Below are 26,510 nucleotides of genomic sequence, written 5' to 3' on the forward strand. Positions count from 1 at the left end.
AACAGTTTAAAAACACTGAACAACTCTACTCTGGTTGCATCTGTAGCCTTTGCTATCTTGGCTACCCTTAACCCCTCCGTGTTCTGTTGGGCAACTGCGGTGATTCATTTGTGTTCATCGATTTGTATCTGACTCCTTGAGGCTTACATGAAAAAGTATGAAACTACTTTTGGTGGTGATAAAGTTCCCATTTTGCTGAAGATGTAGAAGCTGTGAGTTTAAACCATGCATTGGCATCCTTCTCTTGTGATAACCGTAACCTGTACAGAGCTTGGCTGAGAGGTTTAATAAAGGTTTCCTTGTCAGAATTAAAAGGGCTGATGGAGTGATGTTAATTTTTACTAATTTAAATCATCCTTTTAATTTAAAGATCTGATTTATGTGAGCTTCTTAGCGCTTGTACAGTAATGATTCTGGCTTTGGCAAGCAGGAGTATCATCCCTCTCCTTTTTCCTCGGCACGGCGTGGTCCACTGAAGACATTCTGATGCCACCCGCAGGAGGACTCAGGTACTTTCAGCAGTTCTGTCCCAATTTACTGCAGCTCTCTGCCCTTTTAAGGGTGATTTAGCAATACAAGCCGGTAATATTAGCAAGCAGAGGGGACGTCAAAGCATGTAACTGTGTGGGCACATAACTACAGGGTGATATTCAAAGCCCTTATTGGATCTGTGCCTCAGAATGAGAAGTATTATTTTAATGCTGGAGTGTAAGATAGAGAACAGAAAGCTCCCTCTTCGTGTTCATCTGGACGTAGACAAACACAGATGGAGGTTTGACCCTGCTCCTTCTCACAGCCCCCTACAGCAGCTTACCCCAGTGCTAAGCTCCAGCCTACAGCTACACCACAAATATGTTCTGTGAAAGTCCTGCCAAAGCCACAGATGCATGAGGTCTCCCTTATTCCCACAGGGCATCCTGTGTTTCTGGCTGTTTTCTAGAGAGCCGAGCACAACATCCAGCATCCTGGTGTGCAAGAGGCTGTGTCCCACTAGCAGGAAGCAGTGCCAGTGTGCTGTCACAGCTCCCAGCCATGACACAGCATGCAGAGTCTGGGAACCAAGCAGCCTCACCCAGCAGTTATTCTGGGACAGCACAAACTGCCTTTGTATTAATTCACAGATTTTCCCTGGAGGCTTCACCTATGCATATCTGTGCAATATGGTCCTGCTGCTATTAAGCTAAAGACTTTTCAGATCCAAGTAAAATTAAGGCAAATCTTGGCTTCCTGGAGAATTTGATTACCTTTATGGTTATGCTATTAAGGTGCATAAGGGAAAAAAAATTAAAAATCACACTTTACAAAACAGTAACAGAGAAGAGATAAGCAGAAAAGACAAGGGAAATCATAATGTTTATTATATTTAGATGAGTTTAGATGTATAGTTCTCACTGTACCATGAAAGTAATATGAGTGCATAAATAGAATGACTTTTGATTTTAATGCTAAACTACTTTGATTTTAATGAATAAACTACTGATCATCAGGATTTTTTTGAATAATATGCTCAGTAAAATGCTGCTTTTTGTTGCACTTTATCAGCAATGTGAAAAAAGATCAGGTTGACTGTGTAAAGTTTTAATATTTGCACCAGTATCATGTTGAAGTCTCTAATTAGGCAGTCATGGGGTTCTGACAGAGGACATCAGCTATACCACGAGGTTTCTCTTGAAATTTTTAATTTGGAAGACTTGTGATGAGTGTTCCTGGTTCGGGCTAGCAAATGTGTTTGCCTGCTTGTTCTGTATTTCACACCTTACAGTGTCAGGAGCAGTACTCCAGGGTTTGCCAGCTCAGCAAACACCTGGCATCAAATTCACAGCACACACTGGTTTGTTTCTGTCTCTCACTCCTTTCCTTTCCTGAAAAATTTGCATCCCTGGAGATACCTTCTTTTCAAAATATTTTGTGTTTATATCTTTATGCCTGTTTGGAGGAGAAGGGGATGAAACTGCAGCATCTATCTCTTAGTGGATATGCTTCGGGAGCTCTGTCGTTGTGAAATCATTGTGCCTCAGGCAGGTCTTCATCAGATTCTTGTGAGGTAGGGAGGGGGATTTGATAATAGAGATGGAGAGCTACGGCAAAAAGATGCCATATTCTGCAAATATTTGGGCACTTGTTTAACTGACAAGTGTGAATCCAATTCCTTGCGTAATCTGAGGATTTCTGGGAAGCCAGCCAAACTTTTAACAAGAACTCTGGCATCACCACAGTTGCTCGGTAGATGAAGAACTGAGTGGCTGCCATAGGTGGGCAAAGTCAAATAGTGAATCCTGATATCCCAAGTCCTTGTGCTGTGTTTTAACTGTAAGAACTCTCTTTTTTCCCTTAATTGGAGCCATCCTATCCCTTCTCCCTGTTAGGCCATTTAGGGAGGCACTGCAGAGTCAGCAAAAGCCCCGATGCCAGGAAAATCCACGGTCCCACAGCAACCATCCAAGCTTGTTTCACTCTCTCAGGCTGGCACTGCTGCCTCCTTTACCCTGTGGGCCCCGATTCATTTTCAATTCCGCCAGGATGTGGATGTTACAGCGCGAATTTACCACAATGTTTAACTCACTGGCAACACTGGTTGGACTTAGCCCCTTACTGGCGGCTCCTTAGCAGTACAAGCAAACTGCGCCTCCTGCTCGGTTGTGCTAAAAGGGCTCTCGAGAAGAGTTCGGTGCGCCCTGCAGGGAGGGCACGGAGGTGCAGGGGAGCCCCGGAGCAGGGCCAGCTCCCGTCGGTGCCCCCGCTGCCAGCAGGGGGCGCTGCCGGGGCTCGGCGCCTCCGGCAGGGCCGGGGCCGGGGCGGGTCCGCGCGGGGGCAGCGCCGGGCGCGTCCCGCCCTCCCGCCTCCTCCCGCGTCCCCTCCCCTCGGCCGCGCTGGTGGAGCCGCCGGGCTCCCCCGCTCCTCTTCACATGGGGCTCGCCCTGCCGGCGGGACAGCGCTCCTGCTCTCCCGCCGACCGCTGATAGGGAGCCGGCGCGGGAGAAGGGCGCTCGTCGCTGCTGCCGCCGGCGGGCAGGTAGGGGCAGGCAGGTAGGGGCGGGCGGCGCACCTGAGGGGACTCGGGGAGCGGACGGCGGCGGGACGGGCGCACCCGGCTCTGCAGCCCCGGGCGCGGAGGGAGCGCACGTGGAGCGGGCGCCTCGCATCCCGCCCGCCTCCCTCCCAGCCTCGGTGCCGCCGCTCCGGCAGGGGCTTCGCGACAGGGTCTTCCCTGCGAGGTTTCGGGACCCCCGCCGGTCACTTGCGGGCGCATCGCGGCGGGATTCTCTTCCCGGCTGCCGCGGGGAGCAGCGCAACTTCAGGTAGGAACCCGGGCGGGGACGCTGGTCTTCCTCGTTCGCCCAAAGAGGATGGAGTTTAATCAAAGAGCCGCGAATCTCCCTCTTTCTATTCCATCTTTTCGTTTACCTGTCAGGAGAACAGGTCCGTTATTTGTGAAATTATTCTATGTCAGTTCAGGAGTTTGTTTTTTTTTTTCCCTGTACACTACCAAATACACTTGGTAGATTAAAACACAGGACGAATTCTTTATGCCGTTAAAGTGAGCGCTATGGGTTTGCCGAGTTCATATAGCCTGAGTTCTCATAGCTCAAAATAAACCTTTTCATTAAAAATGAGAAAACCGGAATCAGTTCTCAGAGCTTTTGATTGATTAGATCTCCCTCGTGGAAATCAGCGGGGAGTTTTGCCTGATTAAGAGCTTCAAAATTGTCCTGAGGTTTGTTACACAACTGGCTGTAGTTGTGCAGTATGGGCTCAGTTAGGTAACTTTGCAACTGGGTCTTGTTATCACTGGTCCAGCTGAAGTACTTTCAAGTCAAATTTGTTTAATTTCTCTGCTTTAAGCTCTCTCCGCTCGACGTGTACGAGGTAGTGCTTTAAAGGAGAGTAAACATATTGGGTAAACAGGGAAGCTGGTGACATCCTTTGGAGAGATACCGATTGCAATTTTAGAGATGCTCCATGTGTTTTGCTGGCAATGCCAGGTTAACTGTTTTCATCCTGAACGTGTTCTATTTCACTTGTGTTGCAGTTGAGGCTCAGATGCTCTACTTAATAACCAGGTACTCAGCTGTAACAGAAGGTGTACAGACATGCACATAATCATAGTCTCTCCAGCAAAGAGCATGCTTTCTGGTGTGATTATGCAGAGATGTTACAGAAAACAGCATTGCTCCCTGAATAGCTTGGAGGTTGCAATTTCCACACATGTGAGATGACTATTCAGTTACTGTTCTATTTTTTCTGTGCTGCTGAAGTACCTGACAGTAAGCAGTTTACAGAATCCAGTCACTTGGTTATGGAACTTCTGTTCTTGCTGCAGGAGTTTATGTCAAATTGCTTTTTTTTTTTTTTTTTTTTAATGGCAGGAAAGTAGTTAGATAAAATGGAAATTTTCTTGCCCTTCAGGTAGCAGCAACAAAGGACCAAACTTGGGGAGGGTTTAAAAAACAAAACCCAACATTTTGCTTTAGGGTTGTAACTAATTTCAGATGAGAAAAACTCCCTTGGGATGGCACTTCTCAAGTTTGTTCTTGGTTCCTTGAAATTTCAGGTGGTGTAGGTCTGATGGATCTAGTTATATTGTGGTCTGTGAAGTTCAAATGCACATTACTGGAAAGCTTCAAATAGCCTTAAAATAGTCTTTAGTGGGGCAGGTGTGTTTGCTATGTTTGGGACAATTGCATTTCAGTTTAAAAGGAGTGTTTCTGAAGCAGGACATAGTTCTGTTAGCTTTGGTATTCAGTACTGTTGTTCCCAAACCGATACCACAATCCAGAACGAATCTGTTGCATGTAAATTCAGTGTCTGCAGATACATCAGTTGGTATTGCTAACCTCATTGGAGGTTGGATACCTAGTATTTTTAAGGATAAGTCTATGGAAAAAAACTCAGGCATGTGATGAACAGCTTTCCAGGGCTAGGATGATGGAAAACAAATTGTGTATCACTAAAGTTAAAAGTATTCAAGAAAGCTGTTAATAACGTTCAAAAGGAGATCCTTTAATGCATGTGAAGAGCATTATCAGTTTGTGTAGCTCAGTAGCCAGAATGCAGCTGAATTATTGTGCTTAACTGTCCATCTCCTAATCTTTGGGCAGTGATTTTTCTAAACCAGGGTGCTTAAATGTACCCCACTTTGAAACACTGCAGTAAGGCGAATTATGGTGAACCAATTCTGCTCAAGAGATTGGTTATTTGCACCTTGAACAGCAAAACTATCTCAGCAGTGTGTGCCAAATCCTGGAGCTCTCCATACACAGAGAATCGAATGGGGTGCACATTGTGGTGTTCCATGTTCAGTGCTGGTTTAAGGGAGACTTTTCTATGGCAGCTATCTGTATATATCTATACTTATGTATCACAGTTGTTGATTTGTTTTCACAAGGTGGGCTAAAAATGTGTTGTGGATGTGAAAAGATTAAGTGCCTTGCTGAGTTTGAAAGAGCAAAACATTGAGGCCAGATTGTAAAAGATCTAGACTCGCAGTTCAGTCTAGCTTGTCTGCCTTGTTTGCTGTAGATTGTTTGAACAGCTCCTTCAAGGTATTGCATTCAATGGTGGGCTGACAACATTCAACATTTGAAGTGTTTTTCTATTACATTAATTTCTATCTCTTTGCATGCATGTGGTATTTGGTAGGCATTGGTATTTTATTATGTTGTCATAGCTTCCCTTTTCCCAGATTTATTATTTTAGTGTCTTAAAACCCTCTGTTAGACTCCATGTAAAAACAACGCTCTGTTAATGGATGGCTAGAGTGGTGAAATTTGAATGTGAGATAGCCAGCGGTCAGCATTATGGTTCCTGTGCAACCATTAGTCAGCAACACTTTGCATAAATATCCAATCTAAAATTTAATATCATCCGCTGTAGTAGTGTAGTGTATCTCATTGGAAAGGTGACTTTAAGTGAGCAGGAAGTTCTAACTGGAGGATGAAGGATGCATGCCTACAAAGAGCGGTGCTGAGGCTGATTTGAAGATGGTAACTTGGGGTTTAAGCATTTGTGACTCAAAAGTTTAATTCCATTTTTGCTCCTACAAACTGCAGTAAAGTAAAACTTTCGGGTGGCTAAGTATTTTTAGTCTTTTTGCAAGATGCCTGACTGCAAAACACGCAAAGTAGCTGTTCTGTGGAGTTCTGCTTTTTTCTGCCCTTGGAACTGAAGTGTCCTTTGCCTGTGCAGTTGCAACGATGCTACTTGTAGGCATAGAGATGTTTTTATTCAGTTTAAATTCACATTTGAGTCTCTAAACACCCTCATGTTGTCTCCCATTAATCAGCCAACTGTAGTTGCTGTCTTTAATTCAATGAAGTTGTGTTGATTTGCTCCTGCTTGCCCTTTTATGCTGCAAGTGAATGCTTCACAGCTGTGAAGTTGCCATCTAGCTTTGACTCAGGGCACACTCTTCTTCCAAGTAGTGTGCAGTCCTCAAACAGCCTGAATTCTCAGAGAAAGGTAGGTCTGAAAGTGGCATTTGTGGCCTAGAAAAAAGCTGCATAGAGATAAGGGGAGCTACATGCATACTTAAAAACTAGCACATGCCCGAGTGTTTTGGTGAATAAGCTGGAATGCTTTGCTGAATCACAGCTCTGAGGATGCAGAAATACTACACCTGTATTGTCTGCTGCGGCTCTGCGCAGCGCTTGGAGTGAATTTCAGGCAGGTGTTTGGAGACCATCTGGACAGCAAAAATTAACCAGGTGTGGGACTGTACATGCGACAGACAGGAATGGAAACGTTACATTGCAAGTCGCTTTACTGGGAAATTTTACCAGTACTTCTCCCTTTATCTCTGAATACTCAAGCTGAGTGAAAATTGATGCAGTAAATGACCCAATTCCCATTGATTTCCTTAAGCAAATCATTATCTGAAGGGTGTGTCTAAGCAAATTGCCTTGGCAGTTCCACCCGCGGCCGGCAGAAACGGTGGGGTTTGCCCAAGAATGACGTTCTTGTGTCAGTCCCCGTTAACTGATTCCATACGCGGGACCAGCGCTAAGTGTGGAAGTCCCGGTACCGACCCGGTCTTGGTCCCATTAACCCACCCGCGACCTCCGCGGCCGGCGGTGACTTGGGGGGGTCCGGGAGCGGGGCCGGGGGTCCGGGCGCTCCCGGTGCTCCCGTCCCGGCGGGCGGGGCGGAGCCGCCGGGGGGCGCCCGAGGACCGGCGGAGCTCGCGGGGATCCCGGAGGGTGTGCGGGGCGGGACCCGCATCCCGCATCCCCTGTGGAGGAACATCCTGCGCACCCTCCCTGCGATCGCCTCCTTTACCTGGGTCATACTTTGGTGTCCTGCGACAGCATAGCCCTTTCTTTCATTGTGATTCTCGTTATGAATAGGAGCTGGTCTCAGCAGGAGATTGCTCTCCTAACTTAGCTCGCTGCCCTCCACCCGCCCTGTTGTTTCCACTAACCTTTCCTGCTTTGCCAGCCCAGGTCCTCCAAAGCTGGAAATGAAATATCTGCCAGCTTCTTTGGTAGTATGCCAGCCTTCAGGCAGTTCAAGAAGCACCTTGGCATGGGGCACGAAGAGGATTCTTGGCTAGACCAACCTTCTGTGGATAAAGCAGTGATTTCTGGCTGTGTGACTTTGATTCCTCATTTATTGTCAATAATGTTTGATTGATACAGGGGGAGTACCCACAGCATTATTTGTTAGTGACTGCAAAGTGGCTCAGCAAAGTCTGGAAGTGAGTGGCTATAACAGAGAATTGGAATAGTAGGTAGTAAGATTTTCTTTAATTGAGTGGGGGATAAATGGAAAGCAGGTGTGTCCTGAGTAGGAAAAGTTTGTGTAAAAGACTGAGCTGGGGAGCTGCTTGGACCGTTACTCCCTGATTTTCTAATCTGCTGCCTTCTGTAATTTCCTCCTGTGAACTCATCACTATAAGTTACTTGGATTGTAAGTTGTCTGGCAGCAAGGTAGATATTCACTGTACATCTAGAGAGGGCAAGGCACCCTCCTCACAGGTGGAAAAAAACAATAATTTGGCTGTGGGGTGTTGCTCAGAAAGGGGCAGTTCCAGAATTAATTTCTGACTCTTTTTTGACTGTTTACTTGAGAAAGTTTCTGCTTTTGTATTGTGTTGTATAGAGCCTTCTGGCAAGATTGTTGTCTTTGTATATGGCAAGTAATACTTGCCACTGTGGCTCAGCATAATGTGAAAGACTAGGATTGCTAATGTTAGTAGCCAGCTAAAACTCTGCCTAAATCAACTGAGTACCGTGAAAAAAAGCAGAAATGGTTTGTTCATTTAAAAATATCTTGTCCATTATCTGCAGTAAGGTAATATATGTACAATTATGTGAGGACTGTGACTGGCACTTTGAAGTCATTGCCAGTAAAATCCTCAGAAATGTGGACAAATGAATAACCTGCAGCTAACAGTGCAGTAAGTAATTTAGACAGCTGTTTCTTATTTGGTTTTACACTAATTGCTGCTGTGGTTACCATTGCATTTGTGAGCTGATAGAGTTGCACATCATCTGTATACTTCTGGTGCAAATGGTGCCCTGGTATGTCATACGTTGATAAAAGCAGGTGCTTTTACTTTTAATTTGTAGTGTAAATTTTATGGGATTATTAAAGTTCACTGAAAAAGACAAAATAACTTGGGGATCCTGCCAGACGTTTGGCCAGACGGGCTCATCTTTGCATAATGATCAAAGAAAGGAGGAAGAAAAGAAAATATGTAAAAATGTATTAAATTATTTTGAATAAGTGTTCTTTATTTTGAAGGAAAAGAGAAAAGTGAGAGAAGGGAAAATAGAAAATTGGAATAGTCTGCCTGTCCAGAATGTTTTAAGTAGGGTCCAGTCCTCTCTGAGGGACTGCAGCCAGCTTGTAGCTGCTTGGGGATATTCTTTTTGAACTCAGAGAAAGCTTTCAGTTTTAAGCTTGTGTTCAAGATCTGGGCTGAGGTCTGGCTTCACTTGCATGGAAAAACTGAAAAAAATTTTCTGTACTAAAGCTTAAGTTTTAATATTTCTTTTGCTGTCTGTGATTTTGCAGATGTATAAAATACAGTGCTAGCTCTTTATATTGGGGATGACAGTGTATGCTGGAGGAGGCCACAGTCAAGCAAAGAAAGATCAAGCAGAAACCTTTAAGGCACCTGTAATTTTTTCTGAATTTAGGAAAAGTCCTTTAGGCTTTTCATCTGGGTTAAGTGGTGCCTGACTATCTGTAATTTTAATTTTGCTTCTCTTTGTGACATAAGCAGTCATAGTAACTTTGCTGGAGATTCCAAATAAATATTTCTGTTCGTTTTGATTTTTTATCTTAAAAGATCAAGTGCAACTTATAGGCAAACTGGCAATATCAATCCTTCCTTTTCCTATCCATCAAAATCTTATCTTCCGCAAGAAAAAATTGGGTTAGGACTGCAGAGTAATCAGAAATGAAGAAACTGGTGAACTATATTTGAAAGTCACTTTTTCTTCACAAGCTCAGAGACTTTGTATCTTTCTCTATCGAGGACTGGGAGATGAAGCAGAATAAATGTTCATTATATATAGGTTGTAACTGCAGTTTGAAATGTCAGATGCAGTTTATAATTATAGTTAGAAACAGGAGACTAAAACTTCATCTCTGCACATAGATTTGTAATGAATGGCTGCTTTAAAATTAGGTATACACAAAAAGGCATGAAAATACTTAAATATTTTTATGAGATTATTCCTTAGGATTGAATTAAATATTGTCTCACTTCTGTAATTGTATTAAGTGCAAATAATGGTATGAATGTGACTGATTATACAAGAAAATATTTTTTGTGTGTTGAATTTTAATAGTCCTATTTATGAATTATGTTCAACTGTGGACTTAAGGAAGAGATACCTGAATAAGCTGATGCATTGCTTCCCCATCAATTCAATACAGTATGTAATAAAAACTGCAACATTACCTAAAATAGATTGCAAGGATAAGTTAATTGGAAAAGTACTCTTAGGGTGATTAATTCTAAAATGTTTTCCATGGACTAGTAAGGGAAATGATATTTCAGTTTTTGCACTCAAAGCTAAAATACCTAATTCGTAGGGACTTACTATGAACTTTCTGATTTCATCAGTGCATTCATAACCATAGAATTTTATGAACTATTCAGTGAATTTGGTTGGCAAATCACTGACATCCTGGCACCATTGCTGGCCTCACAGTCATGAGTATTGGGGAAAGTTCACTTCTGTTGTGCCTTAGATGGGCTGTTTCTCAGTATTGCTGTTTTTTTTCCTACAGCTTTTTGTGTGGGGTTGGTTTTTTTTGGGTTTTGTTTCTCTTTTTTTGAGTCCTTGAATTTTTAACACCCTAGGATCTTTCAGGGATTTTATGTCTAGCTGCAGATTTACCATTCCTGTCTATCCTGGCTCTAGTCTGAGTATTGTTACACAGCTTTCTTGCAAGCTGGCAGTTTCCTTAGAAGTTTCATTCAAGGTTACGTAGTTCTGCACTGTCAAAATTAGGCCTTGAAGCACAGATAGCTGCTCCTAGGAGGAGGATTCACACAAAGCTGAGGTGTGAAATCAGTATGAGCTAAGCTGTGCCAATTCCCTTAGGAGGACACACAGTGAATAGTAGCTGCAAGATTGTTTGAACTACTTTCAAAATAACTGGATGTTTGCAGGAAAAGCCTTGTAACTTAAGCTTTCTCTTTGTTGGACTTTTACCTGTCAGTGGGATTTTGTACATATTTCTGACACTAATGTGCTTTGTAATTGGCTCTTTGCCTGAACTTAGAGGCAAGTGATGCTGATGTAGATTGCCTGTGGTCAGGAAAACTATTTAATTTTTGTGCCAGGAAAGGTTTATGTTAAATATCAGGAAAAACTTATTCCCTGAAAATGTTGCCAAGCTCTGGAACAGGCTGCCTACGGAGCTGGTGGAGCCACCACTCGTAAAAGTTTTTAAAGATTCATAGATGTGTCATTTAAGGCCATGGTTTAGTGGTGGACTTGGTAGTGTTAGATTTTAGATTAACTGTTGGACACAATGATCTTAAAGGTATTTTTCAACCTAAGTCTATAATTCTAAAAAAAAAAAAAGGACAAAAACTATCAAAAAGAGGAAATAGAGGAAGGTGAAGCTCAGGATTTTAACAGGAGTTGTAGAGGAGTGATGGACTGAGAGTGAGAATCAGTACATGGGCCTGCTATGTTATAGGCAGGAAAGGGTGGTGCAGTAGGTAAAATTAGAAGGAAATTAAAAATAAGAACAAGTTTTATGAAGAGTATTTCCCAAGGGATAGAAAGATCAAACATTACAAGTGCGTTTTAATGCAAAAACAGCTAGTAAAGTTCTCACTCTCTTGAAATGCAAAGCAAAACTTATATTGCCTTCACTGGTGCTAGAATCATTCCTGTCTTGAATGTCAGGAAAGGAAGAGAGAATCACAGAAGAAACTAAATGTTTGCTTGTATTTATAAGATTACAGACTTGGAACTTTTCGTATCTACCGTGGAAAATCAGTTCAAACACTGGGAAAGACTTTCTCATTGGAACAGTAGTGTGACAGAAAAAAATACTGAAATAACTGAGATTTCATTTAGTTGAAGGTTTGAAGAGAAGAGAGTGTCTACTGTGAAGTTTCCAGATATTATTTCAGTTTTGGGACAAATGGTATTTCAGCCACACCTTTTATGATTTTATGAAGTCTTCCATAAAGTAGGCTTTCAGATTTTTTTGATTCTTTCTAGCACAAGAGACAAAGCTTTCTTAAATTGTTAACATCTATGTAGTACACGAAGGAAGCCAACATATTTCTGACAGGAAATCACACGAGTTAACAAACTCTGAAAATAATAGTGTTTGTTTGGTATTGGTTTTGATGATGTTTTTTTCCTTGAACTAAGAGTTCTGATAGTGTGCAGCTGGTAATGGTTGTATTTTGTAAAGCACCTACTTATTAGTGCTTTTTGATCTATTTGCTGCTGCAATTTAGATATTTGACTACTTGAACTGGCTTCTATGACTTGCTAGTCAAGTGCTAGTTTGGCACCTTTGAAAAGTGCCACCCCTCTTGCTGCTGCAGGTACGTAAATTGTGATGTGGATAACTTCCCACTGCTCTTTATGAAGCGGGACGGATGCTGTGGTAGTTTCCTTGAAGAGATGCCACTTAAAGCTTCAGACACGGTGGCATAAGCATTCATCAGGTGTTACCAAAGTGACTGGCACCTCAGTCATCCTCTGCTTACTGCTTTGTTAAGGATTATTTTATGCACTGGAGTGGTGGTGGTTGTGGAGGGGGGAATTGTGTGATTTGTTTTATTTTGGTTGTGGGTTGGTGGCTTTTTTGTGAAGTGTTCAGAGCAGTTAGATTGTAGAAGTCTTTATAGGAAGATTTCTGCTAGTTTTGTTTTTGAAAGCAATCAACCAATTAGTTGACAAGACTGTATGCATGCTAAAATTCTCTTTTCCACTAGGATGTGATGCTGAAGAATGACTTTTCCCCATCCATGATCTTTACTTCCTGCTGTAGCAAAACAACAATTTGCAGGGGCTCTTGTATCCAGTTGAAGTCTCTTATGGCAATGTTCTTTCCAGGTGTATCTCTAATTAGGGATTGAATTTGTCACCTAAGTAAATGGATTTGGTTGGTTTGTTTAAAAATAGTCAAGAATATCAGATACAATTTGTTCTGAAGTTCTCTAAAACCTCTTTTGAAGCAGCCTCCTCTTTTGAAGAAGCCTCCTTTAAACTTTTTGGAGTTTGCTGCTCAAAGAAGTGTATTTGAAGGCAAGCAGTGACTCTCATAAGGGTTGACTGGAGGAGATTTAAAAATTAGCTATTCTGATCTGGAATGGATGTGGATTTGCTTTGAACAGAAGTTTTAACTGGTGCTCACAAAAAGTAGTTTCACTGTGAAGATGTTTGTTTCCTGCCTTAAACAAATCTTGAATTTCTGCACCTTGATACTCATGATGTTAATGTATTGATTTGCTTTCCTGTCCTATTAAACTACACTGGTCCTTTTACTGGAATAAATCTGTTTCTGGCAGTTTCTTACATAAACACTACCTATGAGGCATTAAGAGGGTCTAAACCTGGTTTGTACTAAGTTTAAGATGAAGCATGTGATAATGGTGAAGCCAAATAAAGATATCCTGTAGTAATTTAGGATCATTATGTGCATAAAGCAGTTTTGCATGACTTGAATTTTACTACCTTCTTTGCTACAATTCCTTTCACTGTGGGCAGTTAGTCTGTAATCATTCTCTAAAGTGCATACCCAGAGTTAATTTCCTTATTTTCACTTACGTCTTGGTGGTATTTTATTAAGGAAGTAGATATGTTTAACCACCTAATTAGCAGGTGAATAATTCTTCCATGCTGTTGCCTTCATTTCTCAGTGACCATCCATTGTCTGATGCAATTTTTTCAGAGTCCTGTTTTTAACTGTGACTGGAGGCTAAGTTGGGGTTGAATGAAATAGCAAAGAGAGAATGTTGAGGATTTGATCAATTTGAAATGGTCCATTTCTCCAGCAGTTCAAGACAATTAGGGAAGATGAATGCAGCAAATGACTTGCAGTGTAACTGATCTCCTTAAATTCACTGACGAAACATGAGCTGCGCTCCAGGAATTTTCACGGGTTACCGATGTGTAGGCTTCCAGCAGAATACACAAGTTCTGTAGAAGTGGCAGTGACCAGTGGTTACTGAAAGATATGGGAAAAAGGAAGGGGAGAATAGCCCTAACGTTTTTCATGCAGCTGTTACCAAGAAATTTCAGTTGAACATAACCTGTTATTGATTGTGGTTTCCTTGGCTTAGTGAAGATATATACATTAGACCACAAATTCAGTTTCTCTGAAGTGGTTCTCATGTGACCTATCCCTGGCTCTCTTAGTGAAGAAGTTTTGTAGTCTGGATTTTATGTTGGGTTTTTTCTGTTTGTTTGTTGTTTATTTATTTTAAATTGATTATGGTTGCTGTAAGCAGATGGAGAACACCATGGAGTGAAATTACAGGTGGAAAATGAAGTAGAAGTTCATGTCACTTGTGTTGAAGTGAAGGAAAAATTAGTATGCAGCTAAAAGCTTATGAATGAGTAAATTATGGGTGTTAAATGCTCTTATTAGCCATGTGTTAGGAGGAAAACACAGAAGATGACCTCTGTGGAAAAGGCAGTGCATTAGCTGTCAGTGTAAAATGTCTTGTGAGCCTTGTAAAGAGTGAGGTAGTTGCATTTGCTTGGCTTTGTTTGTAATCCACCATGGAGAGTGGGTTGCCAGGAGTCCTCTGCAGAGCAAACAGTGCATGAGCAGCAGAAACTTTGAAGCAGAGGAACTGAAATGTGTTGATGAGGGTGGAGATGGATGGAGCTGCTGAGAATTTTGCAGGAAGTCCTACCAGAATTGTCTGTTAATCCCTACGTGCTTGTACAGTTGGGTTTATGTAGATGATGAACGTCTGAAAGGGCCCCATGTGACAGCTCCCATGGTGAAATCACTTCTGTTACCAAGGCGTGATTAACGAGAGCTCCTGTCATCCCTTTCCTGTTGAACGCTCTCTGTTTCTGGGGTTTCTCTTTAAGTGGTGTGGGTCAGTGCTTGAAGCTGTGTGAGGCTCTGGTGACAAGGAAAGCTGGCCATAGCTGTTTTAAATAGTTTGCTAGATTGTATTTGGTGCTTGCAAGCATCCATGTATGTTTTCAGAGATGCACTCAGACTTTAAACAGAGAAGATTAAAAACTTTTAGCATGACTTAGCAATATAGGTTTCTTCAGCTGTCACTTGGCTCTATCCCTGTCCTGCACTAGTCATCACCCCCGTGTTTTAAGGGAACACAAAAGAAGGCTCTGGGGTCTCAGAGCACTGATTTGGTGACTTTTCAGAAAGGAGATGATCAAAACTTTTCTGTATTGTAAGTAAGAAGCAAAGATGCTTAAAAATCAAACCAAACAATCCCAAGGAAACAATTTGGAGCACCACTCCATATTTTCATGACATCTCATGAAGAAGAAACATTAGGCAAAAATGCTAAGAGGGATTTCTTCATTAATTCTTTCTTGTGGGGTGTGGGGTTTAAGGATTTCATGCATCTGGGATATTTTGAAAATGGAAAGTGGGATGGGAAACACTGTTTTCTAGTATGTTTTTTCTCTAGGGGTTTGTTATGCAGTGCATAGTATGGGGTTTGACTCCAAAAGTATAGTAGGTTTGTGACTTAGCTGCCTTTCCTAACAGTTCTAGGATAAAATATCTATTGGTATAATTTTTGAGGCACAAGCTCTCTTAGCTTTCAGTTATTTGAACTCAGTGCAGAATTACAGCATTTGCAGAGACCAGTTTTGTGACTTTACTTGGGTTTTCTCCATCATAAGAAATGCTCACAAAGCACCAAATAACACTGAATTGGGTAGAAGATGAGAAAAGAAAGCAAACCAAACAAACTACAGTGACAGGGTTTAATATTTTACATTGCACTGTCATCTTGTTTTCTTGTTAGTGGTGGAAATGAAAAAGAAAGTTGTGATTAGTATCTCAAAATCAAATGTAAACATCTGAAAATTTTCAGATTTTTTTATGCTCTGTTTAAACAAATTATGTATAAAGATTTTCAACTAAGTATTTTTGTGTTTTATTCAGTGATAAAGAGGATAGGCTTTTAGTACTCATTAAATATCTAGTTCTTGGCTCTACTCAGCTCTTCTTGTTAGGCTGTTTTAAAACAGACTTTAAGGAGTTTATGGTTCTCCTTAACCTTATTATTAAGATAAAAAAACTTAGAAAAGAACCCTAACTTGCTTCTAATTAATTCACATTTGTATAATAAGTCTTATTTTTCTAATTTTAAAATTAACATAGAACCATAAATCAGTTTGGTTTGGAAGGGACCTTAGATATAACCCAGTTCCAACCTCTCCTTGGGCAGGAACATCATCTGGTAGGTCAGATTGCTGAGGTGCCCATCCAGCCTGGCCTTGAACACTTCCAGGGATGTGGTGTCCACAGGTTCTCTGGATAACCTGTTCCAGTGCCTCACCACCCTCACAGCTGAGAATTTCTTCCTAATATCTGAAAGAGCAGAGATTTAGGCTAGTTGAAAACCTGTCCCCCTTGTCCTACCACTATCTGCCCATGTAAAAAGTTGCTGTCACTCTTTTTTATAAGCCCTCTTTAAGTACTGAAAGGCCACAATTAAGTCTCCGTGGAGCTTTCTTTTCTTTAGGCTGAGCAACTTGGCTTGTTGAACTTCTTCCTGAGGTTCTTATGGGCCCATTTCTCAGGCTGGTCCAGGTCCTTCTGGATGGCATCCCATCATTTTCTTTCTCTGCATCAACAGCACTGCTCAGCTTTGTGTCATCTTGCTGAGGGTGCACTCAGTCTTGGTGTTTATGTCATTGATAAAGATGTGATAGGGCTGAGATCCCAAGACAGAGCCCTGAAGAACATACCTTGTCATCAGCCACCACTTGGCCACAGAGCCATTGACCACAACTCTGGCTGCATCAGTCTAGCCACTTCTTCATCCAAAAAATAATCCATACTTCAAACCCATGTCTCTCCAATTTGGAGATAAGGACGTCATTTAAGATTGTGTCAAGTGCTTTAGAGAAGTCCAGGTAGATTACAACGATTGGCCTTCTCTTGTGGACATCACTCCATCATGGAAGGCCACAAGATTGGTCAGCATGATTTGACCCAAGTGAAGGCGTGCTGGCTGTCTTGGATCACCTCTTTGTCTTGTGTGTGACCTACCATTGCTTCAAGGGGATCTGCTCTGTGATCTTCCCCGGCACAGAAGTAGGTTCACTGGTAGTTTTCTTGCTTTCCTTCTAAAAAGCAGGAGTAGTTTCCCTTTTTCCAGTCACTTCACCTGACTGCCATGACTTTTCAAATATAATGGAGAGGGGCTTGGCAACAACATTGTCTGGTTCCCCCAGGACTTTGGAATGCATCTCACCAGGCTCTGGGGACTTGTGTCTATTCAGTTTCATTAAATGGTCCCAAACCTGCTCTTTGCTTACGGTGGGAGAAATGTCGCTACCCCAAGCCCAGCCTAGAGGTTCAGGGAGTAGAGAGACGAGAAACCTGAGTTATACTTCTAAACCATTGACCTGAATTGAAGCAGATGTTCTTTCTGGCTTTCATTTGTCAGGAAACATTTGTCTTTGCTTGCAGGGTCAGGGGAATAAAGTATTTGATTTTTAATTGGCTACTGAACCAAACAACCATAAATGCTTGCTTGCTTTGTTCTAATGCAAATCTTCATCTAACGTGTTACTTATTTTGAAAGAACAATGAATTATTTTTTATTTAAAATATTTGTGAGGGTCAAATTAAATATTCTTTTCCTGAAAGAAAAATGTATTTTCTGAAGTAGCTTTCATGGCTACAACACACAGGTGTTGTACAGAACACATAGGTGGCCTTAAAAGTCAATACCAAGGATTGCTGGTCCTTAAGTGCATGGGCTGGTGGTTAGAGAACTTTCTGTGGGTAAATTGAAACTTTCCTTTTTCTGTAAATTGTTTGTACTTGGAGCTGGGCCAGAGGACAAGAGAACTGCCTGGATTCCCTGCTCAGCTGGCTGCAGCAGGGCAAGGGAGGTGCAGAGCCTCTGCTTCAGCCTGGCTTCATGTGGTGGTGGAGTACATGGCTAGCAGGGGCACACTGACTGAGGCAGCATCAGTTAATTGCATTAATAGCACTAGTGTTTGGAACAAAATTGTTATTCAATTTTCAGTTGAAGGGATTTTGCTAAGTGAGCGGAAATCACAGATAGCATGGTGCATCAGAGGGACTGAAACTCTGGGCAATTGGATTGTTTATCTGAATAAACATTTTTGGTAGCTGTTTCCCCATCCTATTCAACTTGTTTGGGAACCTCTTGCTATTGTGCAGGGTATTGCCAGCTGTCAAGGGAAGTGGTGACTCTCAGCTTCTTTTGCTCTTGTCCCTGTAGGGTGTTCTGGGAAAGCAAGGCTCAGGTATGAGGTACATCTGGGCAGCAAGGCCAGGTGACAGATCTCCCTGTCATGGTCTTGCTCACCTGAGGTGTGTATTTGGGAACTGGTTTTAACCCTCTGAGAAGGAAGAGCCAATATGAAAGGTTGAAACAGGAAGGGAAGATTAAAAAGAAAAACTGCCTTTGAAGTCACACTTTGAACCAGCCCCTGAATTCTTACAACCGTTGCATAAGTGTGGCTCCTCTGTGCTGTGGTGAATGAGTCACAAGCGTTGCTGCTGTGCTTTTTCAAATCTGTGTAAAGAAGGGAAGTAATGCTACTCCAGCTTTTCTGACTGAGAACTGAAGGGCAGCAGGGTTATGGGATTTGTCTGCAATCACACTAAGGACCTATGGCAGTGAGGCACCAGAAGAGGGATGTCTGGACTTCCAGTCCAGCATACACGCTAACACAAAATAGTAAAAAAGCATTTTTCAGTATTTTGTGCATATTGGATAAAAAGTACAGAAATATCAAAATTTTGATTAATTTCTATTCAAACAAATTAAGTGACAGGCTTGTGATAGATCAGTAGTGCAGGTATGCTTTTAGCCCATGCAGAGGCCCTTGTAGAAAAATTCCTGTTTATGGAGATTTAGAGCTATTTCTCTTCCATGAGCTATTTACTACTTCAACTGAACTAACATCTATTAAACATTCATTCTAGGTACAATACCCTCAAGAGTCAATTTAGGTAAACTGCAATATCTCTTTCTAGGCTAAAAATTGCTCTGTATAATGCATGTAGAAAAAAAAAAAATCCATAAAATTATTTTTCCTGCTCCTCTCAGTCTTTATTATATCTTGAGATTCATTTTTTTTTATGAGGTAGGAGGGAAGAAAGCTCCTTTGTCAGCTGCATAAAGGGACAGTCGAATCTTTTGTATGTAAGGGGTTTTTGGAATGATGTTTTCAATTTTCTTCTCTATTAAGTTTTGTATGTTATTATGACTACAAACTTTCACACTCCCATTGTCATAAACAGTAGCCTTTAGAGCTTTGGCATTTTCCAGCCTGGCAGCCAAATGGATGTGTAGAACAACGCTGAAGACAGTGACTTAAATCATGTTGCAGTACAGTTAGCCTGTGTGGTATTTACTTCAAATACTGTATACTATTTTAAAAGCAGTGCCCACAGCAGTGGATGATGTTTGAGAATTAGCACTGCATTTGATTACTGTTTGAGAAGGCAAGCAGCTGCCTTGGGTTGAAGGTAAGAGAAAAGATGCTGCCGAACTGCAGAGCTCACTAAGCTGAAAGCTTGTGGGGGTTGGAAGGAGGGTGATGCAGACCTGCCTAGAGGTGTGGGCCTTGGTGGGAAACGGGAGGGATTGAGGTCATGTGCTGGGTTGGCTGTGGGTGGAGAGGGTCTGGGGTATCCTAACCTTACTGTGGTACCATTTTCCCTGTCTCTTAGAACTGAACTTTACTGTTCCTTTGGGTGTTAAGGGATAGGTCATTAAGTGGCACAAAAAACTGGGGCATGTCAGACTTGAGGAGATATCCAGGGGATGGGACAACAGCCCAGTGAAGTCAGGGAACATTTTTTCCTTACTCTCTACTGTATTTTTTTAAGGAGACTATACAAAGATGTTAACTGATTGGGTATTCCTCTGTAGCCACCATTTTTTTTTAATGAGGATGTTTTAAGAGACAAAATCAAAAATAAATCTTGGACTTTGTGCAAGGATTCTTTGTTCTTTTCATTCCAACAGTTGTCCATTAAAGCTAATATTTACCTGTACTTCAGTGAGTCCCCTGCCACCCTCTTCCTAGTGAGTTCTTGCCAAGCACAGGAGGGGGATTCAAGTAACCCACACCAGGATGTAAACTTTGGGTCAAGGAGGGCTCACAAGTTACTGAGAGTCAGGTGAGCCACACTAACTCTCCCTGCTTATGCTTTGAACTCCTAACTTGGCTAACTTAAGGAACTCCAACTAAAAATCATTGGCTGCAAAAACGTTATTCATTTTTTGCACTATTTGATGTCATCTGCAGGTACTTACCAGCACCATGTTTCTGTACAGGTCTGTGAGCAGAACAGATGTGTGAGATTATTCTAGTCTGCTTCAGTCTATATCTGTTAGACCCATTTAACCTGCTCTGTGTGGGGAAGTAGGTTTGAGTTAGCTCACTGACTTTGCTGGAAGGAGAATAGGGAGTACTTTTTACCATTGGAGCTGTAGGGCAGGGACAATGACAGCACAGCTACCTACGGAAGAGTAGTGTAGAGTAGAGACTGTGATTTTTTGCCAGTTCATGTATCTTACATCCCTACAGGCTGAAGAAGTTGAAATGTGTAAAAGCTCAAATTGGTCCAAACTCTGCTAGCAAGTCTGGTTTGATTTATACCAATGTGTTTGATTTATACCATATACATATATGACCATGGTGGAGGAATTTTTAAATTTGGTGTCCCAGCAGAGTCTTTTCATTGTAGACAAAGGTACAGCGTTGATTGTTCCACCTCATATAGCTTTGATTATTTTAGAAAGCTCTGCTTAATAAGAACCTCCTCTTATCAGAATAGCATTAGCTTGCTATTCTGAGTCCAGCTGCACAAGTTTAAAGCTATTTTAAAGCATGCAGATCTATGAAAGAGATTTATCTCTGTAAACATACAACAAGCCCAGTCAAGCCACTTTGGGACCCTGGCTTTAGAAGCTGCTAATTGCTGCTGGGTTTATTTTGTTTTTCTCTTCTCTGTGTACTATACTGTGCTTGCTAAATTCTGGCAGTCAAACTGCAATTCTCAGTTCAAAATGCAGATTTTATTTTATTTTTACCTGTTGTTTTCTCACATGATGCTTTTCCATCTACCTTTTTTTATGAAATACTCAAATTGAACTCTAGGAGCCCTATTTTCCCAGCTTAAAGTAATTTTTTATCTCAACAGGAATCAGTGGCACAGCACTGAATGCCACATAGGAGTGTAGCTGTAAAAGGCTTTTCATTGTTTTGGTGTTTTTTTTCCTTCTTTATCCTCCCCCTTATAAAGGATAAATTAATACCTTACTACATCATAAAGCAGCAGCAATTTGGAATGCTTATTTCAAATAATTTCATGAAATTCCTATGTCTTTGATAATTTTTTTTCTATACATTAAATATGTTATTAAAAAAGGTGATTTACAGCAAGAAGTGAGAATGATGGGTTGAAGGAACAGGACTTGGGAAACTCCAATTCAGTCTCCCCAACAGAGCTTCAGCTAATCACCGTATCACCCTAGTGATGGTTTGTGTTTAAGGCTTTTTTATTATTGTTTTGATTTTTTAAATCACCCTGATGATTAAAACCCCTGGTAAGGGATAGAGCACATCCTTCAAATGACATGTTGAAAAGATGGTTCTTAACTTTGGATCTTCCATTTCGGCAATCACATATAAGTTTACCACTTGAGCTCTCAAGTCAAGTGGTATTTCCCTCCCAGTTCTGTGTGACAGCAGTAACTTTAGCCACAGTGAGCAATTATCCAGTCAGTTTTCAGTATGTGTCTATGGAAGGGTGCTAACACAAGTGGTGACTTTATAGAGTTTTGCAGTCTTCTTTGTGTGTTATATTCATGGATTTTTTTTATTTCTAATTTATTTTTTTTTATCCTAGTGTCCTGGGGTGACATCCATTCTTTTTCTAATTTATGAGTTTCAGGATTAATTTTTTCCATTCTTCACGGTACCAAACAAGATGTTCTCCTTCCCCTCCAGAAGGGTGCACAGCCTCTGTTTTGAGAGGCTGTCTCATATAATACCACAAATGAACTTCCCAGGATGACTTTTGCACAGCACTCTACCCCACTCTACAAAGTAATGCAGAGGTGTAAAATCAGCCATGCTAGTCAAATCCTTGAGAGGTGCTTTACTTTAATACTTCAATTTGCCATGAAAAATCACCAAAGCATATTTCCAGACCTAATAATTCCTTTAAAAATTGGTTTCTCATTATCTACTTAGCTAAATAGCAATTCTACCCTTTTCTGAATATAGATCATTAAATTAGAATAGGTTTAACATTTTCCTTTTCCTGCTTCCAAATTCCTTGAGGCTCAGGAGACCAGACCATGCTTGATGGAACAGAGCAATTCAGTAACTTGAATAAAAGGACTGGGCTGCTCAACAAATAGCCTCAGCAAAGGTCCTGTCTTGAAGCTTTCATGCACCAGCCTTTTAATTTTAGAATGACATTCAATAAGGGAAAAAAAAATGACAAAAGGACTTGCATGAGTGAGTTAGAGGTGCCTGAACTTGAACTGAGAAAGCAAGCAAGCAGATAGTTTGAATAGAAAGAATGATATTTGTGTTCTCCTTTAGAAGAACTGTATGTGCTGGGATGCCCATCATATCAGCACTTCAGAGGTGCACTGGCACCTCTTGTGGAGGGAAACGGGGTCAAAACTAGGACTTTCTAGGAACTTCCTTCTGCCTCTACCGTTTTCAAGTATTCACACCAGTATTTCCAGACCCCTGTTTTCACATCCCCCACTTCACATTTCCAGGTTCGATTCAAGATGCCCTGATAAAAGGGCTGTGAAGCAATCAGTGCATTGCCAGAGCCAAGAAAAAGATCAATTCAAGCATGACCACACTGCAGATCATATCTCTGTGTGAATTAGCAGCAATTCTCTCCACCGTTATTCTAGAGGCAGTGCCATTTCACAGTATTAGGAACAGTGCATTACTAACAACATTTACTTGACTAGTCACATAATATTCCATTGTCATTATCTAGATATGACTTAAATGAGAACAGATGTGATACTAGCACTTAAGGCATTCAGAGTGCCATTCAAATACTGCACAGAGCTCAGGAAGGGGTTTTTGACATACAGAGGGCATTCATGTGCCATGCTGACAGGGCCATCAAGGGACATCTTTTGCACCCTCTTCTGCTGAACAAGGGAAATAGCAGTCCTCCTGGACCACATGCCGAAGCAAGAACCAGGGATGGAGGGAGATAGAAATAATTGTGAGGAAACACGGACATTTTTCAGACTTAGAGAAGTAATTTCTGGCTTTTCTTTTATTCATTTGGTTTGAGTTTTCTAAAATAAATAGCGACCCCCTACACTTTGAGTTACTGTGTGTCACTGCAGGGCTGGTGAATCGCAGTTCTTTACATGCCCTGCCTTGCAGCGCCTCTCTGTGTGCCGCTGGCTGTCCCACATAGCCGCAGTGGAAAGCCCTGGGGGCAGCTGCGTGCCCAGCTCTGCCTGCTGACAGCCAACACACGTGCTCCCAGCTGCAGCCTCTTGCACAAATGCACAGGGAGCACCTGACACCAGCAAATTCCCTCCAGTGCACAACACTGATGAGCCTTCATGTAAGCATCAGTGACCTGAAGCAGAGCTCTGCCTCGTCATTCAAAATTCGTCTTGCACGTATTCTGTCTTTTAGAATTAGGCCTTTTAACAGCTCTCCCATCTCCATTTCTGATTCATGAGCAGCATCTGACAGGTCTAGGATACTCACCAGAACTTGCAAACTATAATCTTGCAAATTAAAAACAGCCCTTCCTAAAACTGCTTTTTCTTTTTAAAACACCCACCAGCCATAACATTAATTCAGCTACTACAGTTTGCATACTGTTTGTATTTTACTTACATCCAAAGGAGAATTAAATAATGTACAGGAGAGTCTGGGAAAAACATTCTTTGGACTCCATGCTCTTTTAAACAGCCTTTCCTTACAGATGACAGATTCAGGTCAGGAAAAGTCTAAAATGGGACACTATTGCCACAGATAACACAGTGAACAAGTAGTTAGTGCCCTTCCCCACCCTCACCACAACACACCCTCAAGAAGACCTGATTTAAACACACTTGTTTTCATGCTGCTTTGGAAACCTTTGGCAGAGATTCCTTTTGCATAGAAGTATACTTATATACTTGATAGAAGTCTCTTCCCCGTAGCGTGTGTGGCACAGACCCATAAACAAAATGCTGACTTGCAGGTAGTCACACTTGACTTTCTGTAACCAGCAAAGCAAAAGGGGTGGAGAAAAGTTGTAGAAGCCCTTCTAAGTAGAGCATCCAGAAAACAGGGAGGAAATAGGTATGTACATTTATTATATCTAAAAATCCATTATATATTTTTTATATCCAAAAATCTCTCACCACTTTACAAACTAGTATTATTTAGGATAGATCTGTTTTCCCATCATCTTATCCAATTTTCTCTAGACACAGTAACTAGAAATACAGGCTCTCAGATCTGTTTCTATGGCTGCCAGAGATGAGAAAATTAATCACTGCAGAATGCCTTTTCTGGTATTTTTTGTATCATTGTTACTATATCATCTGATCTTCCTTAGTCTAATACCTAACCAGTGCCACGTACTGAGCTTCATTTTCTCCCAAGAGCTGCAAAAGTCTGGTTTAGCCTGTGAAAAACCAGGAGGCACATCAATTACACCAAAATCCAGATGTGATTCAACTAGGGGAGTGCAGTATAAGAAATGTAACACACAACATGCATAGGCTGCCTTCCCCCTGACAAGGACAGCAACTTGAAGTGCTGATCCAGCAACCAGCCCTTGCCTTAAGGACAGAATAGGTCACTTTGCACAAGAAGTTTGTTACTCTGCATCAGAATCATTGAAGTTTAGAAGTGAGCCTATGATTTATCATTGAGTCAAAGAACAAACTTTTAAAAGCACAGAAATTTTGATACAACTTAAAATGACAGTGAAGTCATTGCATCCATAGTAAGTACATCCAAAGGTTACATACTCTCCCTATTGAAGCAAACACAGTAAGGCTCTGGCTTATTGTGTATGCTCAGCTGTTCATAATCATTTTACATTAATACAATATTTTCCTTTTTTATATACTATGAAGCTGAGATTGTTTTTCCAACAGGTCTTCTACTTAAAAACTTACGGATTTTTTTTATAACATATTTCATGTGTAGAAAAATGAAGTTATGAAAGAATTCGGAGTTTTAAGAAATTATTTGAAATAAACATTCCAAATTGCTGCTACTTTACAATGTGCTTGTAGTACTTAAGGGGGAAGAGGAAGAAGAGGAAAATAAAAATAAAAACATTTTGCAGCTACACTCCTATGTCACCTTAAATACTGTGCCACTGATTCCTGTTGAGATGAAAAACTACTTTTAGCTGGGGAAAATAGGTCTCCTAGAGTTTGAGTATTTTTATAAAGAAAGATAGATGGCAAAAGTGTCATGTGAAAAAACAACAGGTAGAAACTAAAAAAAGTGTGCAGTTTGACTGCCGGAATACAGCAACCACAGTATAGTACACAGAGCAGAGAACAACAACAAAAAAAATCCACCAGCACTTAGTGAGAAACTAGGCAACCAATAGGTTAGGGCTGTCCTGAACTCTTAGTCTTATCTTTAATTAAAGAAATTAAAAAAAAAAATATTAGCAGCCACCCGAAGCTGATTGCATCAAACTTCCTCCGGTATTGAGGTATTCATCAGTGCACTTTATGCTGTGACCCTAAGAGGAGGTAAGAGGCAGGTACAGGAGCAAAGTACCTTAACTGTAATTTTGACATCCTCTAATAGAAGTTATTTCTTGTTTAACTAGGAGGAAGAATGTGAACAATTGCAAGTGACACACAGTTTGTCTCTATGGCTCCTACTTTCCTTATGAAACAAGAATTGTTTCATCTTGAAGGCTGAAATTCTTTTGGGGGACTGTATCTGTGCTGGAAGGCTTAAAATACTCTAGAACTTTCAGACATTCCGTGTCAGAAAGGGCAAATGAAATTAATTATACCAGGAGATTGTTTTGGGTTGCTGAGTACAAAAATCCATTTAGCAACCTCTCAACAAAGGAAAACATCAAACATGGAGAAGCTCTACTTAAATCTGCTGTGGAGTGTGCAGTACTAGCTCTGTGGTCTTGCTAGATCAATCAGTTAAAGTATTAACTTTTTTACAAGAATTTAATGAATAAAACATCTATATTAATATTTCTATTTAAGCCTGCCTAAGCCCTAATTCTTGCTCATTCTTGCTCAAGACACATCCCTCCCTAGGGTGCCTTAAATAGAGCTGGCAGAAATCATCTTCATGATGCCCATTGTGTGACAAAGACTTATCATGGTTTTCTCAATTTTCACTATGAGGTCTGGCAGGAAAGAGCTGGCAGAACAGGAAGAGTATTGGGTCCTGAAAATTAATACCATTATCCTTCCTGAAAATGCTTTTATGTGAAAAATATTTGGAGTTTGCTGGTTGTCCACCAGCCCTTCTTGGGTGCAAATACCCAGAGAAACATTCTGGCCATCCTAATTTAATTATTTAACCTAGGACAATAATCAGGCTTTGTGTGCTATAAAAACTCTCATTTTATTCAGATATATGTGACTGAATAATTGACCAGGAAAGTAAATAGGAAACCTCTGCAAATGGTTCCACACAGTGCAAAGACAGAAATATTTCTGCTGTACAGACTTTGTGTAGGATCATTGTCATCCCATGATAGCCAGTGCAAAGCTGGTAGAAACAGAGAAGTACATGGCCTTACTCTAAAGCTGTGTATAAACATACATATTCTCTTTCCACTGCTTTTTCAAGGAATGTGTCTAA

General features: G+C 41.1%; 1 protein-coding gene across 4 annotated transcripts in view; it reads left to right on the forward strand.

The window, feature by feature from the left end:
- The first annotated feature begins 2,877 nt into the window (after positions 1-2,877).
- CPNE4 (copine 4) overlaps positions 2,878-26,510 on the forward strand; it is a 226,441-nt gene continuing 202,808 nt past the window's right edge. The window contains exon 1 of one of the 4 annotated variants that reach the window (XM_005519000.3): positions 2,878-3,013. The gene's annotated coding sequence lies outside the window, so the exon portion shown is untranslated. Of the gene's footprint in view, positions 3,014-3,178; positions 3,300-7,797; positions 7,926-26,510 lie in introns of those variants that run through there. The other 3 variants (XM_088052490.1, XM_088052501.1, XM_088052507.1) reach the window with 3 other exon arrangements.

This window comes from Pseudopodoces humilis, chromosome 1 (genome assembly GCF_049639895.1).
Source record: "Pseudopodoces humilis isolate 2021_Gansu_Grassland_sample_001 chromosome 1, ASM4963989v1, whole genome shotgun sequence".
In the NCBI taxonomy this organism is placed as follows: Eukaryota; Metazoa; Chordata; class Aves; order Passeriformes; family Paridae; genus Pseudopodoces; species Pseudopodoces humilis.